The sequence below is a fragment of the Zootermopsis nevadensis genome, unplaced genomic scaffold, assembly GCF_977971745.1.
Source record: "Zootermopsis nevadensis isolate Lab colony 2312 unplaced genomic scaffold, Znev_1.0 Znev_ptg000018l, whole genome shotgun sequence".
In the NCBI taxonomy this organism is placed as follows: Eukaryota; Metazoa; Arthropoda; class Insecta; order Blattodea; family Termopsidae; genus Zootermopsis; species Zootermopsis nevadensis.
Genome location: NW_028259150.1, coordinates 1,509,260 through 1,529,179, shown reverse-complemented (window position 1 = coordinate 1,529,179; position 19,920 = coordinate 1,509,260). Strand labels below are relative to the sequence as shown.

Below are 19,920 nucleotides of genomic sequence, written 5' to 3'. Positions count from 1 at the left end.
TCTCATTTGCAACGAGTATAATCTGAGATACTGGAAATCTGATCCGTTAAAAACTATTGTACTGATGTAAGATCTGAGGTTTTCACAGCGGTGAGTATGAAGATTTCTGTCTTCTGGGTTGTTGCGCTGTGTAGTCTGGTCGATGTTAACAAACGTTTCAGAGGTCATACTGCCTCCGTCATCAGGGCGATGAGTATGAAGATTTCTGTCTTCTGGGTTGTTGCGCTGCGTAGTCTGGTCGATGTTAACAAACGTTTCAGAGGTCATACTGCCTCCGTCATCAGGGCGATGAATGACCTCTGAAATGTTAGTTAAAATCGTCCAGACTACATACCGCAACAACCCAGAAGACAGGAATCTTCTATTGTACTGATAATAACGCTAGAAGCGAATAGTTACATTTGTAAAAGTAGAGAGAGGTAGTAGGGTAATATTAAAATAGGTAATAGGCAAGCAGACTATGAAGCTTTGAATTTAATTTAAGTCAGGAAATGTTTCTTAGTCGGCCTTTTTTCTCACATTGTTTTAGTCTGGGATTATATAAGATAAGAATTATCTTGGCTGGCCATTCACTTACTGAGGACACTGTCCGCTTCTTTGGGATCTGTTGAACGTCTCTGCATGATGGTTTTGCTGTGTTCGCGGTAGTCAGTCTATTCTGTGACAAAGCGACTGTACCACAGGGCGGTAGAGAGCGGTGTATAATTTTTTTGAAACTGGTATTTATGGCCCCAGTAAAACAGATACTCATTACGATTACCATCTGCGCACATCTTCCGACGAGTAGGAGCGGGCGACACTAGAAATGAAGACATTTCGCATGGAACAGCGGTGCCATGAAAATGGAACATATGCAACGCATGCGCATAGATGTTTACGCAAAACTCAATGTATGAATAGAAAAACACTGCATTGTGGTCAGGACAAATGAAATTTAATTGTAAATATGTGAAATTATAATGGCTGTTTAGTTGGGAGCAGTGAACTGACTTTTATTATCGACAGACCTGTATTATTACTTTAGTATGCTAAGTTGTTGTTTTTATTGCTACGCTATCACCCCCTCCGCTTTCAAGCACGTACATAAATAGTATTTAAAAAATTCAAAATGGGCAACGATTGCTTCTTTTAAAATATTAATAAAGGCATATATCTGAAAATAAAAAGGTGTGGTTAAGTATTTGAACTTGGGTGTAGTGGCCTAAAAAGAGAGAAATTACATTGTGTGAGTTCAATCCCCTAATTTGCTAGACTCAAAACTGGATTAGGTTTGAATCCAGGTTAACCAAAGAGCCCAAAGAATATGTCTATCTGTTTTATAATATTTAGTCAAACGACCAAGTCTAAAAGGATAATTTGACACAGAAGAATATGAAATTCTTGCAGAATTTGTTGGGGAAATTTCTTAGAAAGCAGCCTTTACGCAAACCGAGATAAACTGAAGATAATATTAAAAGGGATATCTAACTTGTAAATCATTTGATGGAGCTGGATGTGACTCAGTCTCATGTTGCGGGAAATAGTGTTGAACGTTTGAATTTTGTAACTTCAGATTTATTACATTTTATTATTTTCTGTGATTCTTTTCTGTAATTGGCTCGGTTTGGTTGTTGTGAAATTACAATTATTGTTATTGTTAACTTATTTATTTATTGTTAATTCTATCGACATAATTCACAAAACGTCCGACACTTTTACTTATCTGTGCTTATTTACCGACTTAGGATTGCCATACCGCTGTCGGTTTCCGCTTAAAAGATTATAACAATGATGTAAACGGAACAAAGTAACCGCGCTTTTGTCTAGACCAAACTCAGGACACTTAAGAGCTTCCCATAATTTTGCGTTCCACACACAGCCTTTGGTTGTAGTAGGTACGATGATTCCGACGAGGACTTAACACAAAATCCACTACATCCCAAATTACAAGTTTACTCTAACATCTAAGTAACATCATACAGTAAAGGTGACAGTTATTCAGAAATGATCATTTTTTATGTTATCCAAAGGTTTAGTATCTATCGTGTTTACAATAACTCGCTACTGGATCATGTCCTGAGCCTAATGAATCCAATCAGTACTGTTACACCACATGCATTTATTATAAATTTCAATTTTACAATATAATCTGCGTCTAGATCTCCATAACTGGTCAGTTTTCTTGAAGTTTTCCAACTAAACTGCTGCAAGTGTATTACGCCTCGCTCTTACATGTTTAATTACGCCCATGTCATCTGCTTTGATTGATCACCGTAAGAATATTTAGCGAAGAGTAGACATTCAAATCATGAATCTGCCCGTTGTCTAATTTTCTCCTCCTTCTCGTTCTTTCACTCTTGAGCCCAACCCTTGGCACCCAGGTCTCAGGAGTTCGTGGTCATGTGTTCCTTGGTTGTAGCGTTCTTCTCTCTTTCGTTGCCGATGTGTCAGAGACACGTCTGCAACTACCTGTGTTCTTTCTTCAGGGTGAGAGACGAAGTTTTATTTGAATGAAACAAGTTAAAAATTATATTATTGTGATTTTGGTGGCTAGGAGTTAATATGAGAGGTAGACTTTATTTTTAAGCTTCAGAGAAGTGTGTAATTTGGCGAAAAATACACATTTATTTATCCATGTTGAGAAATTATTGTCATGCTCATGAGTGATTGACCTTCATTTCGAATCGCTTTAGTTCGACGGAAGAGACTGTACTCAATGAGGTGCTTCCTTCTTTTACTCAGTTTCTCAAACAAAAAATCCGTGGAAGTAAATTTAAATAACTAAGATTGCCTTTTCCAAAACTGTTCATCACATTCGTGTGTCTTTCTCGCCACTACATGAAGTTTGGAGAACTATATGTCTTGTGGCAATGATTCACAACAACACAATTATATTGATTATTGGTCGTTGATTTAGGCGTGCGTACACTACGCTTATAGTTCAGAATGTAATCCGAAACCCCTGTGTATTTGATCTGTATGTTAATCACTGTTTCAAAATACTTCCAGAATGTCGTGTTCTTAAAATATTTCCAAGACTATGGACAATGTTTAACATAATTTCTGAGTTATGACTTCTCTAGATTCATATGTGATTTTAAATAACCTAAGAATGGATGTGTACTTCTATGTGCGTTCAAAATTATATATCTAAAAATATCTACAGTTGGTGAATCAGTATACTTCAGAAATTACAATTGAGTAATTCCTTTTTACAAGCAGAGAATATGTACCAAAATTTTATGATATTTATTTTTGCTTATCATATATTCGACACAATTTCTCGTTTCCACCACTACTTATTTGTGTCACGACAGTGAAGCCTACAGTTACAAAGCAGCGTGGAAAATAGAAGAAACATCATATAGTATTGCAACCCAATAAATGGTTCTTGTCTGTGTTTGTAATCCATATTGCTGTAGACAACTTTGGAAAGAGAGAGAGAGAGAGAGAGAGAGAGAGCTGGTCCCCGTTATATAGAATGTAGCCATGCTGTTGTGGTTTTAAACCACGTCCACTGATGATGACTAGGAAGATGATGATGATGATGATGATTACGATAGAGGACTAGTAGTAACTATGCTTGAATGTTTTAATAGCCAGGAGCTATGGATTCCTTTGTTTGAATTACCATGCGCTATTCCACACGGCTACTGTTCGTTCGTTGGCTTCATCTCCGTCCGTTCCTCTTGCTGGGCTAAATGTCCGCCTTCTAGACTTTGTTCCCACTCTCCCGTCGTACTTGCAAAGCATGCGAGTTGCATACCCCTTCAGACGTTAGCCGCTGGACCGTGACTGCGATGCTGCACAGCTAGGGTTCCTGCTCTTTACAAGATCAATAACAGATAACTTACAAGTTTATTTTATATGCCGTATCTGTTTCTTAAGTGGAATATTTTTGAAACGATTCTTGAAATGGCAAGACAAATAATGTAGTTGGATATAAATCAATATTGCTATTAGCGATTATGGTCTTCTGGGATGTAACGCCATGTTGTCTTGTAGGTGGTTAGCAACGCTTCAAAAGATTGTGTCACTTAAATTATGAAGATGGAGGAGACTCGGTTCTCCGGAAGTGTGCTAACCATTTACGATACTATACGGCGCGACAGTTTAGAATACAGTCTACATTTTCACCGCTGTGATAACCTCATATATTATACAATATTGCTAAAATATAAGTTAAATGAAATAGCGTTTAGACCAATGGGTGGAGCCACTCTAAAACTAGTTACCGGCTTTAGAGAATGGATTTAACACTTCTGTCTTAATGGTATCAAGGTACAAGTGATATCGGCTAATGAACACACTGTATTTATTGTAGCTCAGTGTCTAACAAGTGCGTTTGTTGCGTGTTTGTATTCCTCTGTAGTATTACTTTTTAACTATTACGAAAAGAATGTCTCTTATTAAGAAGTACAAAATGTTTGCATTTTTTTGTTACATATACAATATTTTTGAACAGGATGTTGTGGGTATTACTCAGATGTGTACTAATACGTTATGTAGCATTTGTTTCTAAGATGTCATGCCTTTCATAGAAATGAAAATTTCAGCTTGGTGTAATGTGTTTCGTTGGATTGTCACCATGGAGCAGTTAACCTGATAGTCGATAAGCAAGTCAGATTCCAGTTTTTATGGAATTCGAAGATTTATAGAGACCATCACAGATCATGGCCCCGAGCCAAAAAAACCAGTCCACCTCCTTCTACTTGGTTTCCTTAAGATCTGCTTTAATATTGTCCTCCCGTCTATGCAAAGATCGTCCAAATGATTCCTCCCATTCAGGCATTTCAACTAGATCTTTTGTACGCATTTATTGTTTCTCTGATGTGATCTGGAGTGCCACGAACCAAGATTTAATACTGTTAAAAAACTTTTGATGCATAAAATGGTTATAAAATTTAATTGAAATCACGATTTGGATGTACCGGTTATAATCGAAATTACTTCCACCGGCAGCTCTGATATAAGCCTAAATCCAACACTAAACGTAATCGAAATATGATCAATCTTTTCTAAACGAAAAGTTGAAACATGCGGACAGACAAAAACGACTTCCTAATTATATATTATTTCAGTCACTTCTTAAAGTATAGAAATTTTAAATAGAAAGTTATTCAATTCAATTCAATTCATTTATGTTAATATAATAATATTTCAGCGAGTGATGATGTATTGTTCACACATAAAATAAAAATTTGTGGTACCAGTTTGTAGAATATGAAGCATGTGGACGTGATGACATATCGGAACTTATTTTCTGTTTCCCTTTTGGGAGTGACCCCCTGACCTTGTAAATTTGTGCTCTGGATGTTACCATTCATCTAAACAAGTCGCAGAATAGATTATATTTCTTGTAGCATTACAAGACGTACGGGCTTAACTCTGTTGCTGAAAATTAGATTACATTTATGCAGTTTCCGAAATCAGTGCACGTCTCAATTTGACAGAGTCCACAAAATAAAATATTCTCCGCATCATTTGTACCTTATTTATTGTGTGGTAGTAATTAGAATAAATATCGTTTGGTGCATAAGAAATGTTTTTGAACTGAATTGAATTGTTACACGCATTAATGTTGCTGCCGAACAAAATAGACATGTCGAGTGTGTGTTGCTGACTTAAATGATTAACTGAAATAAAAGTTCCTAATTTCAATTTAATTTTAATTTTAGAGACGAAAAAAATAGACTAGTTTCAAGAAATGTAATATTCGTCTATAATGATAATAAAATATCTAACAGGATTCAATGTGCGCGAATATAATTTTCATAGTTTTAATGAGATATTTAGAGGGAAATAGACAGATATGACAATAAGCATGTTTATATTGAAATACGATATTAATTTTGTAATAATATCCAATATTTGATTGAGAGACACGGTTGACTGAGTCGGATACCCGAGTATTGAACTCAACATTTAAGCTGTAAAAGTGCCATGAAATACAGACCTGCATGTTCAAAGTTATCAATTATTATATTAAAACAAAGAACAGTTCACCTAAAGCAGTGATCGCGGAAGGGTATTTAAATACGCATGCTTTACATTCGAAGGTAGAGTAGTTTTATTATATGAGAGAATGAAGTCGATTTTAATTTGATTGATATCGAGATATATTAGCAGCTGGTTTGACAATTACGAATTTCATTTGTACACTGCGTGGTGTGGGAAGCTCTAGGGAGTTGAGACAGTTATAGCCCTTAGGCCCCGTATCGACTATATTTTGTTTGTTCAATTCATAGCCACCGAATAAGTTTATATTCAGTTGAGCCAACGTACACTGGTTGTACACATCGGCTTCTTCACGTACAAAGAAAAAGAAAAAGAAGCACTGACCAGTGAGATAGTCATCTCAATAATTTAAAAGCTTTAGATAGGTAATTTATATTTACATATACGCAAGTTTTCTAAATATTAGGTTTTTTCCCCTGTTTATATTCTGTAGTGTTTCATTTTGGATCTCTGATTGTGTCTGATGTTGTGTTTGTCTTTGATTAGTATTATTTCTTATCGTATATGCCATCTGTATAATGTAATGTTATCATTAACTGCTGTTTTGTGCTTGGCTGTAATTGGCCTTCATTAGCTATTGTCAGGTACATAAATACATGAATTGAAATGAATTTTCATAATTAGTAGTTATTAGATTAAGATTGGCTGCTATTTACATTGATTGGTTGCTCGAAACAAGAACATTGCACAGATTTTTCATAGGGAAATCTCGTGAAAATCGTTTAGTTGGAAGGCAGAAATTGAGATGGTGTAATAATATTAAAATTGAACTTAGGTAAATTAGTTATGAGACTGTTGCTGGATTGAAACGACTCATTGTCTGGTCTAGTAGTGTTACTTGTGCTGAACCGTCCACTCCGAACTACTTTTCATAGGTCTGTAGTCAGTTATTCAGGCACTTGGCTGGATTCATACTTAGGTTAGGTTGCTAGTTGATTTCCGTGTTTGCTAAGAATAATTACGAAAAATTGTCTAGATCAACTGATTGTTAAACTGAAAGTGATAGGTCACAGTAAAAACGCCCTATGGTCTGAATTCTTAACACTTTATGTGGACAACCAGTAATTATTTAGCAAGTTATTTATATATTTAAATGATAATAAACGAAGATATAAGTTATATTGCTATTTCATAATCGCGAAAGTTATTACATATTTTACACAAAAGCTGTAAATCTGGTAAAATTTTTCCGAACATGAAAGTGCTTGAAAAAAGATGATGAAGGAAATATTTACGTAATGTGATTTTACCAGTGACCTCTCTTAACGTTTCATTTTAATGTGTATATAAATGCATATTAAATCAAATATTCTTATGAAACAAATATTTATTATTATTTATGGTGCATATTTAGACTATGTTTAGCTGATTGGACTAAGAGAGAATATCAACTTTGTTTCCAGTAAAAGAATAGTATAAAATAACGTTCAGACATTTATATATATATATATATAGTGCTGCGTTCCTACTAAGTAAGCCTCTCTGAGTCTTTACCGCCGGTTCTTTATATTTTTTAATTATGGTAATCATCTAACAAGTTTCTTTAGCTGTAAGACATTTTAGTGTATTGCGCCACAGTGCGTGTGTTTAGACGGTCGGTCATGTTGACGACAAACACTGAAATTCAAGTTATAAGTCGGGACTCGAACCTAATATTCTTCGCACCTCAGAGAACAAAATCACTGACATAAAATGTATTTGATTCATTGTAAACATTAAATCTGTGTGACCTGCAGAATATATAGCATTCAAGATACGAAAAATACAGCATATAAAAAATATGAGGCGGCCAGTGTAGGATCAGTTAAAAGTACCGTCTAAAACTTTCTCCAAACTTTTCCGTCGGAGATGGGGATAGGATATGAAGAGGGGCGATGGGTGGGGATGAAGGGTGGGTGGGAGGGGAAAAAAGTAAGGTAGTAAGCCTTTGGTGGGCGTGCAGGGAGGAGCTGTTGCGCTTGCGTAGATATATAGGCCTGTGTATGGAGGAGGTGGTAGCGTCCCGACGTTGAGTGAGTCTGCGAGTCGCGGGCATCGTGGGCATGGACGTCCCACGCCGGACTTCTACGTCGTGTTGCCACGCAGAAAAGAAATATCGCCCTTATTGTAATTGTGGCTCCTCCGCCCAACACTCAAATATGTACCCCAATAATTGTTGGGCCGGAGTGGAATAGTACATGCTTACATCTGGTAAAATAGGAGAAATATCGTACGATTAGTAGTAAAATTATAATATTTGTCTCTGAAGTTAATACCGATCCTTTATCGATTTTTAAGTCAGTAGATGGGCTCATCGCGCCAAACGTTCTTGAAGTATAATTTCCAAGGCCCAAACTTTGTCGCTGGAGTCACGAGTAAAGAAAGCAAGTTTGAAACTTAACAATTTTACATATGCCATTACCATTTACAATTAGATTATATGTATGGGGAAGAATTTATACATAAATTGAGTCCGCTCTATTACTACTACTACTACTATTACTACTACTACTACTACTACTACTACTACTGCTGCTACTTATTGCTAATTATAACAAAATAATATAGTAAAATCATCTCGGCCGATCAGCAGCGTCAGTTCGGAGCAGGCTTCAAGTCATACAAATAATCTGCTCCCTGCTGTAATTTTGAAAATTAACCCACCATTATTCCACAAGATTTAATTACTGTTTATATACTTAATAAAGAATAATTTGACACGTGACTGTCTCCACGGGACAGAAACCTTTTTGAGAACATTTTGGGCGCTTAGGTACGCAAGCAAAAGGTTTCCCGAAGGTATTTTATCGTTATCAAAAAAGCCCGTCTCTGTACCTTATCCTCATTCAGACGAATTCAGACCACATGTCATACCATGTAACTTTGAGGTCCATTTTAATATTCTTTCCATCTACACCTAGATCTTACAAATGGTCTAATACTTTCAGGTTTTGTGATCAAAAACTTGCATACGTTTCAGTATCTCCAGCCTATCCCATCTTTATTTATTTTACCACGCTAATAGTTTGTGGTGAAACACGCAAATAATGAAGACCGTCATTACATAGTTGGGTAATTGTTTGTGGAAGTACTTCTTGGGTGTAATTGTATCTGTCTGTATCGCTGTCTGTGCTTCTATGTAAAGAGCAGGAATTCTTGAGTGTCATTGCTTTTCAGTTACGCTGTTATAGTGTCGGTTTATGATACGTATTCAGTGCAGTGGTGATAAATTAAGATTCGTCAGTTAGGAGCGCCATTTTAATGTGTTACCTATATGAAGATTGATTACCATGATTCATTTAACATTTCATTCTTAGCCTCCAAAAATGAGGGCTGAAATTCTGTCTCCCTAACAGTTCTGATTTGAAACATTCAGGCAGTGAAACACAACGGAGAATATGTTTTATTATAAGCTTAAGTTTTGGTTTTATGAAAAACTTTATTAGCGCTATTGGTCTACAATAGGCTTCACGCCTTACGTGCCTGTCGGAGAAGTTGACGCTAAGGATCGGCGAATCTGTAATTCTGCAAATCGTATGCCCAATAGCCAGTGCAATTTAAAAACGGTTCTTATTATCTGTTAAGAATTAAATCGTATTTAATTTTACTCCTATAAAATCTGCCAAACCGTAAATAGTAAATATGTATTTAAGTATAATAATTTGTCGGTGAGAGTGGGTGTCTTTTACCGGGCGATGAAAATAAATTACATAATTTCAAACATTTTTAAATACGAGTCTACCTTATTTTAACCTCTTCTGGTACAAGTTGATATTCTAAAAGCCAAAGATCATTATGTTGACTGACTTCATTTATTTAAGAGCCAGTCCATTAAATTGACGTTTAATAATTGTTCTGATAAATTAGTCCGAAATTAGATTCAAGTCCTCTAAACGAGGTTTATCAGGACTCAGTGACTACTGAGGGCCGCTTAAAAAAAGACGACAGTTCCGGGGGCCATCACATGGGTGGCGAAAATCATGGCTGCCTACTTTTAGAAATTCCATGCTTAATCTTAAATTTTGTTCCTGTATTTCCCATAAGTTCACACGCGCAAACATTAATTTCACTGAAACACATTTAAATTTTATTTAATTAAAATATAAAACAGCGTTACATAAGTAATTATTAAACATGCACTTGGAACTTAAAATTTATTAAAATTAGAACATTCTTATCGCAAATCGCGCATAATTTGAGAAATGAGTTGGCCGCATAAAATATCGAATATGGCAGAGATTTTGACCCCTGACACCTCTGAAGGTGTGAACATCGTGTTCTGACCGGATAGTCTACAGTATGAAAACAATGAACCGTCTGGGTCTCCAGGTGTTTGAAATACATCCATATAGTGTGTAAATCCCTGGTGTGGAGTTCTCCTTGTGCAATTAATATTTATTAAACTCAACGAAGAATAGGATGTGATGGAAAACCATTAGTGCCGTCAATATAAAGACCCGTCTTTGGATCCGAAGTGACAAGTCACGTACTGGACGGAATGTTAAATTGAACAGCACTAAAACTGTGATATGGTGAAGTCTTCTCGGGCGATTAGCTATGCCATCGTCTCATACAGACACGTCTTGTCTCGAGAGAGGCGTCGCCACGCGTGTACACTATTTGATTACCAATAAGGATTAATACTTCGCTAGGAGTGTATGAACACGTGTAACTAAAACGACAGGTGAGGATATGACGATTATAAAGATTTGCTTGATAAGTTTCGAACTGGTTTTATCTCATTGCATTGTGGTCCATTATGTGTTTAAGATATTAGATAATTCGTATGAACTCTAAAATAGAATACGATAATATAATGCCGTTTTATCATTTGTATTTGTTTTAGAAATCGTCAAATGTTTTGTTCATCCAAAAGTTTTGTTTGTGATTCTACCCTAGCGCAATAAATGATTACTCAACAAAGATGAATCGATTGACAAGAGAAACATTGTATTGAATAAAAATAAATAATGGCACTTAAGTAACAATATTGTAATTAATTTAATAATTTCTGAAAGGAGAATGCAAAAAATATGAGTTCAGACCTGAATAGAGAAAATTCCAGTTTTGACATCAAAATTGTGAGCACATAATAAAGATGTCATAAGGCAACTTTATGGAGTGTTCCGTGTGAGTGTAGCCTGTAACTGTGAAATGTGTGTACAGTGGAACCAAATTAGTGGCATGTAACAATCCCCATATGACCACACACAGCATTCAGCTGATATCAGAGTCGCCTGCCTTTGCTGACGTTGGGCACTGCTAATGAAAAGCGACGTTTCTGTATTAATGACTTCCACTGTTTCAGTAATTTAATTGATTAATTAAAATAAAACGCGCTTTTGAAACGTATATTTTCTCGTCTTTTCGATTAATTTGAACGTAAAAATTATCTGGTACAATACTCGAATTTTTAAGCTGAACGTTACTCTCTCGCCCACTTAGGAAAAATGGCTTTCGAGCAATCATATTTTTACGGAATTTTTAAAAAATAGAATCCTGTGTGTTTTGGCATGGTCCTAAAATCTCGCCTGCTCTGCCCCTCATAGATCCACCCAGATCTCAACCTCCACCCCACCTTCACTTTCCACCCCGTGCTCCCGAGCCAACAAAGCAAGTGACTCGAACTAGAATCTATTAAGAGGATTAACTCTCGATGAAGCCAACATTTTCAGACCTTCTCCACCCTTACCCCAGCCACACATATACGTATAGAGAGTGAGAGAGAAGGAAAGAAAGACAGAGACAGAAAGAGACGTATCCTCCTAAGCGAGCCAGCAGTAAAGAGCTACCACCCTGATTTTTCTTTAATTTGCGAGGCAAGAGTTAACGGAAAACCCTGTCTAGCGTACCTAATCTGGGAAGTGACCGAAAGGCTGTTTGGCGGTGCTATGTAGTAGTAATTCCCATGTATATGTAGTATTAACGTATGTACGTACATACTAGTTTGGTATATGCTTGCCTCTATACAGAATTCGTAGAGGTTTGAAATTTATTTCCTATGTGATATGATGAAAACCTCTTGCACGTACGCCAGATCTAGACGTTGGCCGCGTAGTAATCATACGGATCTTAAAACCCTCGAAATATTGAGTTCTTCTCTTTGTAAGAATGTGTAAAATGAGAAACGTTTCAACTGTGTGTAACTGGCATGACTTAATCAAATCTAACGGCAGCACTTGCCATTCGTTTTCTTTCCTACGAAATTCTACTTTTCTGAAGCGAAGTTTTGTAATTATTCCATCTATTATTGGTTTTAAAATTGTCTGTATAATTTTCTATTCATGGGGGTCGCTAATGTGCTAAGTATGTTTTGCGATAAATAAAAGGAGACAAAAACCAAATATAAGTAGCAAAATGGCCAGTCACAGTTCAAACTGAGACCAAAATACAGAGCTTGGCATGTATAATCATTTATCTCTTAATTATGAATGTAGATTATATTAATTATTTAGCGATGTTTAATACTAAATTAATAGCTCGGTAATTTAATTGGTGGCTTACAAGGATTAAAAGGTTTTCTGGGTATAACACAAAAGGGGGCTTACTGCACAGATTTCTAGTCTTACAAATCGTATACCAATATTAAATTTAAAGTAATATAAGTTTATTTAATGCATATTAGTTTCCTACGTAAGTGCAGATACACTTTCCATAAAACTTTCCAGATATGCCCTCGAAATTTGGAGCCGTCTTATTGATTTTAATCTCTTTACACACAAGAATGTGTTACGTATAACTTGTAGGAATGATTACAATTTTATCTCTGTACCAAATTTCGCATGTCTGGCTTTAGTTTTTCATAGCTAACACTGTCAAACTGAAAGCTAAAAAAAATCTTTACACGCTGCCATGTTGTTTTATATGATAATCAATTATCTTACCAGAATATGTGTGTTTTTAAAGGTGTACCACCTTACAAAATTTCAGTTCTGCCCCTTATTATTGGTTACAGGAAATTATGAAGTACAAAGTTGATGTGTTAGCCAGGGAATAACGTTCATATAAAACTTCGTAAAAATCAGTCACTCACAATTTTAAAGTAATGACACAGACAGAAAGGTGAATTAAAAAAAGAAAGTAGCCTAAAAAATCAGCGTGAAATTCATGATAAAGTAATATTTTAGAACGTGACAAAAATCAACGAGAAAAAAAGAAAATCCATCCTTTATCAATTCATAACATCGTCCCGGGCGTTTTGAGGGATAGGTTAGTTTTTAAACCTCATACTAAACTTTCTTCAGGTAATTTGAAGTTATTCACTCGAATTTAGTGCTTAGTTTAGACACTTGCGATTAAACATAGCTATATTTATAGATAGTCTTTACAACAAGTGTACATGGTGATCTGTAACGCCCTGCTACCTCAGTTCAATAAGAGGGCAACACATCCCGTGTGAAAATGTAGGTCATACGTTTAAGAAGGTCAATAAGATCTTTATTTATGACTTGTGGCTATTGCGTATGTCTTGATATGTGAGAAATTGATGATGTGCAGCAAAAATCTTGTGAATCTTAAATCAGTAATTTATTGACGCTAGTTTTCATGTCTTAAAGAGTTTTCTCGATTATGCTTATTGACATCAGTTTTCACGAAATTGATTGGGATTTTTATGACGTTTTCGGAGTAGCAACAGTAGCAGAAGGCGAAGTTGGTGTAATCCTCAGTGCTTGCACTTACTCTCCCCACCCCCTCCTCTTCAGAATCAATAGCTTGCTTGCTTGCTTGGAGCCTAAGCTAGCTTCTCCGCCCGCCCGTCTCTAAACTGTCTCTGTCACTCTCGTAGCCCGGTAGGCAGTGGTTCGTCCACCCTGATTCAATCTCTCTCTCTCATTCCCTCCCCTTGTAATGCCAGGGTCCCACACACACATACACACACACCCGCAAAGTGCGCCCGACGTCGGATACGAACAGACGTGCAAACCCAGAGCTCCGAACTACCGGACAGCCGCCGGTTGGTTCCTTCACTTACCGGTACCGCCGTCCCACCGCCGTCGCCGACGACGTTGGGATCCTGCTGAGGCTCCCGAACCCTCTTCCCTTGTCTCGCCTGAACTTCCAGTACCACAGCGTGGAAGCAAGGCTCTCTACCATAGTTGGGGAGAGGTGCTCAGCAGGCAGACGCTATAGCTAGCTAGTTCTCTCTAGATATTCTCCTCCCCAATTCGGGTTACTTCGGCAGTGTTCGGCTGTAGTCGTAGGCGCGTCGCGGCGCGGTCCGGACGATTATAGGACCACCACCACGACGACGTCGAAGTCCAACGTCCACCGGTAGTAGCAGCAACCAGCAAGCAACTTGATCAGAGGAAGACGATCAAGGCGGGTGGCCGACAGCAGCAGCGGTAGCAGCAGTCATTGACACCAGCATCCGGCGGGCGATGCGCACCTCATCAACGCTCTTCCGTCAGAGGTAAGACGGAGAATAAGTGCCCGGTTCAGGTACTATTTAGGCGGCGAGAAACAAACTTACTTTTTGATGGGATTTAGTTAGTTGTTTGACGAGGAGTGGGGGACAATCCATTCCCTTTCATTCTCTCTTGCTTTCTGAAGAAAAGTTAAGTTGTTGAGAAGGTTTTCGAAAATTTGCCCTCTTGTTGGTTGAGGCCGCTGTAGTTTGAGTTGTAGCAATAGCAAAGCGTACAACTTTGTTCCAAGTCTCTTCTTTTGACTCGAGTAACTCCCCAGCAACCCCACCCCTACTCTTCCTCAACTTTACCACTTGTTCTTCTTGTTCCTCAACTACCAACACTACCTCCAACAACCACACCACACCCCTCCTGAGTTACTCTTTCTTACTGGGAGTCAATATGGGAGGCCAACTTTGCAGTTTCGGTTGCTCTTAAGTTTATGACAGTTTTGAAAACTTTTTTCCATCCCTCCCCCTCTTCGTACCTCCCTCCCCGCTACTCTTATATAGCTTTTCTTCTTTTACATCAAAGTAAGTTAGTGGTATTCATACTTCTTTTCCCCCTCTTCTGGTAACTAACCCACTCCTGCGCAACCAAGGTTTTCTTTGGCTTTTGGTTAATGTCTAACAGAAACTTCATGGCTTAATCAGTACTCCGGTTAACTTTGCTTCGTGTGTGGTTAAGATATATTGAAGACAACTTGAAGATATTCTCCACTTGGTGATACAGTGATGTTCCTGCGTAGTTCCGCTGTTTCGAGCATCGGCTCGTGTTTAGTAGTGAAAAATTACTGATTTCTGATGTGAAAGTACACCCCAGTTGCGGGATGATACTACTTAAAGATTTCGGTAAGATACATTATAAGTTGACGACAGTTTGTGGAGGTTTGATAGACAGGCGTAAATTCCTGTCACCGTTCTCCGTTTAACGGAATTTCTGACTGCATTTAAAGTCTATCTGTAGCAGTTAGTTTTATGGTAGCGATTATTCTTAGTTGTGAAACTTGAATGATGTTAAAACAGGCGCGCAATGCTTTGTCGGAAGCAAATACTTTGTGGACACTTAATGCCGCCAGGCCCGTCGCTCCGATCCGCGCGCTCTTCGACGCTGCCTCTCGCTGGGTGCGCGCCTTTGAAAACGTCTGCAGCAAACGGACAATTAACAACACCGATGTGCTTATTTTAACAAATATAATCTAACCGTATGTTTTAATTCAGTCTAACGAAACATCCATATTCAATTAAATAAATACTAAGAGACATATTTCGTTAATAACTAGTCACAACTTACGAATCATAAGAATAAATAACTGTCAAGGATAAAAATTTGATAACCGTGTAGTTAATAAATGTTTGTGTCGTACTTGAATCTCTTCGAAAATGAAATATATTTTTAATTAGTATAGATTCCGATAGTTCTTTTTCAATTAGACACATTTCTTTGTCTTACGGGAACTTTGATGTAGTGCCTTCAAATTACTGCACTGTTCTTGAATTATAAATTGAATGCTAAATTATTTATAAGCATTAACGGAAACCACTTTAAGCTGGGCGCTATGTATAGGACCTACTTAAAATAAGGAACCCAGAGAGGGGTAAGAAATGAGAAGCAATAATGAAAGCGAGAAATCAATAGCAAGGACTCCGGTCCTTAATTCTTCAACCCCTTCCCCCTTTCATCTTTACCCTTACATCCCTTTGGTGACTGCAGAAGGGCTGGGTGTGAGGAATTGGGAGTTTGGAAGGGGTGGCGAGGAGGTTTTCCCTCTCGAGTCTGATTGTAATCTGTGACATCTGCAATCCTGCATCAAGAATGGTAATGGCGCTCTTTATCGCGTAATGAAGAAGGTGAAGGGATGAGGTTCTCGGGGGTGGGGGGCGTTTGAAGGACCTCAGGCGAGTGTTTGCTCGCAAGGTTCTTCACACACAGCAGTCTCTTAATTTCTTTGCATCTTCGTGTGACTTTTTTCTTCCTACTTCAGGGAGGTGAGCGTTGGTAAACGTGACAAATCAAAAGAAAAGACAAATTTTTATCGGAACGTGGAAGACAACTGCGTCCCTTGATAGCCGTATGTATTTTCTGAGAACAAGTTGTAGATTGCATTTTCCTCACGGCTGTCAAGTACGTAGATAACGAAGGATATTAGCATACACAAGTTCCATCTGACTACAGAGGTGCCCAGCGGCATAAAGACGTTTTGGGTTCGTTTGTTAATAGTGACCATTTGTCGTTTTCAGCGTGTGCTTCGCTTATATTTAACGATTTCAGGACACTGAGATTTAAATCTTAGCTTCACAAATAGCAATTTGTGCTTTATTTGTACTTATTCGGTCAGTATTTTTCAGTAGTCTGACGTACCACCAGACATTCTCTGTTCTAGTAGGTATTATCGACATTGGAATTGAACAGAAGGGAGCGTTTACTTGTAGTACTACAAATACTCACCTCGTAGTTTCCATTACATCAATTCCAAACGAGGTTCCCTTATTGTAAGAGCCTCATTCTGTGAAGGTGGACAAAGAACGGTGTATCCAAATCAGTTTCCATTATCTAATACTCAGTGACGGTACCGGAATTCATAACAAGTAAATGTAACTAATAGATGAAAACATTAAAACATTAATAATATAATAATAGTAATGATTAAATAATTTAATTTTTATTTCAGTATGCTGCTTCAACAGCCAAATAACCAATTTCACATACAGCACAAAATAAATTTAAAAATACTGCCATTATAATAATATTATACACAAAATATAAATAATTACTTAATTATACTATACGAAATAAAGTAATAAATGGCTACAAACAAATTATTATTTTAAAATTAATGAAGTGTAACGAATGTTAACTAAATATATTTATGTATTTCAAATAGTTTTTTTGGCAGATGTGCGTCTAAGGAAGGGGTAGCTTTTACGTAAGAAGGCAGTAATAACAACACTAATAATACCACCAATAATATGGACACAAGATTGTAACTTTTCTTTTTAAATCGCAACAAACAGTGAAACATTCTTACATACTAAGAAGTAATTGCGGCAAATGGTACTTTTATTCTTTGGTCCACGCATCAGACAAATTTAATTTTTCGGGAACTGTCAGTTATTAAGGACTTTTCTTTCTGTAGAAATATTCTACCGAAGCAATTTATTATTACATGAATGTAATTATTCAGCACCGTTACAGCGACTTTTGTACGAACTCTCAACCTAGATGGATACTTCACTTAGACAGTACGAAATATGACATCTTACCGTCCGATGAAGCATCCACAAGTGCAATGTTGGTATGTTAATAAATTTGCAATACGTGACATACTTTCTTTATTAAGGCAAATAATAAGATGTAATATTGTTCATGGTTTGTGCACCTTTGTCTGATGCATGGGTTTGTGTGATAAAAATGAGGAATCACTAAAATGATAATACAGTAATTTCTTATGTTTCATGGACCCAAATGTTAATTTAAAATTATTTAGTTTCCACATAATTCTTAACTTAAATTTATGCCAGTGTAGGGTTCATGGATATAATTTGTTCTCCGTAAAACGAATTGGGTGGAACGTCAAAGCCTGTAATACGATTTTAGCACAAAATGAACGGTTTTCTGTTATCATAATTTAATAATCGAAACAATTACTTATTTACAATGTCTATATCGCAGATTTATGTATTAGTTTGTAAATAATTCCTAAAATTATTATTGAGAGATGAGAAGCAATACCTAATGAATTATTATATCGCCAAGAGAGACGAGAAATACATACACAATTTTCGTCGAAGTAGTTGACATTGATTGACTACGTCAGATACCTAGCGTAGATTGATAATATTTTAGAAATTGATATAGATATAATATTTTATGGTGTGAACTAGTTTCAACTTGGTCAAGATAGGGTTCAGTCGCGAATGTGGCAACGAACTGGAATTTATTGACCGGTTGAGCGACTAGTAGCTTTCAACAATATTATGAATTCAGATAGTTACATAATTCATTAGTAGTCTTATGTTAAATAACTTTAATCCTGACACTTTATGTGGTGGTTATACACTTATTTGATTCTTCGTTGTTGGTTTAAATAAGGAAGATGGAGTTAAAGGTTTCTTGACTAGGGCAGAAGTGCGCATGGTGTACTTATATTATTGGTAGCTTTACGTATATGAACTAAGGAAACTCTTGAGTAATAAAACTCGTCTTTGAATAGAATCCGTGATTTGTCACTCAGAAATACGCGTAATCTCTAAGTTTTTATGCCTTGAGAAGACGATTTTGTATCGATACATTCACTTCTATCCTCGAACCTATTAAAAAGTATGTATTTTCTGTTAAAACACATTTACCTTTTACAGTGACCCTATGCAACATTACAAGTTCTGTATAATGCGAGAACCACGAACAACAAATGTGTTGTTGGTGCACTGTGAAGTCTACAACACAGATAGCATTTAAAGAGGCAGAATACGGTTAGTTCAAAATGAACAAAAATTGTCAGTAAAATGTTTTCATATTTCAAACGAATGCAGTTTGAGTGCTTACTGTGTTAACACACACCGTGCGCTTCCATGTGATCATACAATCGCAGATTCGTATTTCGTGTATAAGTCTTCATGTAGAAATGTATTGGGTCACGTATTCGTGACTTCTGTAATTAAGTTCATATGATGAGACTAGATGCAATGGGAATACGTTCATGACTAGTTTCCGAAAGAAGGTTGCAGCGGAATTATTGGTGGTGTGTTAGAATTGAACACCTTTGTCCTATTGTGATCAACATAGACACGTAGGAAACAATAGTAGTAAAAATTTTAAATAATAATCAGTGACACTATGATGTACAATAAGTTAGGATTAGGAGATTTTTTTGCTTTGTCTCGTACATTCTACGGTCGCTCAAGATACTCAGTGTGCAGATCCAATTTTGGAAGTGTGTAGAAGTGAAATAAATATTTTTGATAGTGTAATTTTATCATGTTACGTTCACAAGACTGTACAGATTTGGGTTAATACACTTTATTTTTGCCATCTTGCCTGTAAAGTAAATGCACAGGTGAACACAATAATATAAATATTAATTTTAAAAGGATTGATTACCTAGAAATTCATTGCCTTTGTCATGGTTTATTTACAGTCACATAGTTGTCTTTACCGCCGAAAATAGAACAAATTTTACGTGGTATAAAATATTTATTCAAATGTGAGCTTGCTTCTTTTTCAATGTTATACGTAGATTTGTCTAAGTATTTTTTCCGGTCTACTTCATAACACTTGTGACCGCTCTAAGACCAACATGCGAGACTTTACCGCAATCTTAAATGTAAGACACTGAAAGTGGCATTAATTTATTAGATTTATATTAAAACGGACACATTCATTTTCAGGCGTTAATTTTCTCCAAAATTACAAGCGAACAAAAAAGCTGCAATTTCGTCACCCGCTTGTACCTTTGTGTTAAATGGAAACATGCAGTTTGTCCACATTTGCGTATAGAAGGTAATTAAAATATTTCCCCAAAAGACTGTTTCGATTAGTT

The 19,920-nt window shown here is 36.7% G+C and overlaps 1 protein-coding gene across 11 annotated transcripts in view; it reads left to right on the top strand.

The window, feature by feature from the left end:
- Window positions 1-19,920, top strand: part of LOC110827484 (uncharacterized) — a 703,936-nt gene that overhangs the window by 259,215 nt on the left and 424,801 nt on the right. Inside the window, exon 1 of one of the 11 annotated variants that reach the window (XM_087351039.1) lies at window positions 13,894-14,386. The exons of the other annotated variants lie outside the window; for them this stretch is intronic. The gene's annotated coding sequence lies outside the window, so the exon portion shown is untranslated. Of the gene's footprint in view, window positions 1-13,893; window positions 14,387-19,920 lie in introns of those variants that run through there. 11 annotated transcript variants of the gene reach the window in all.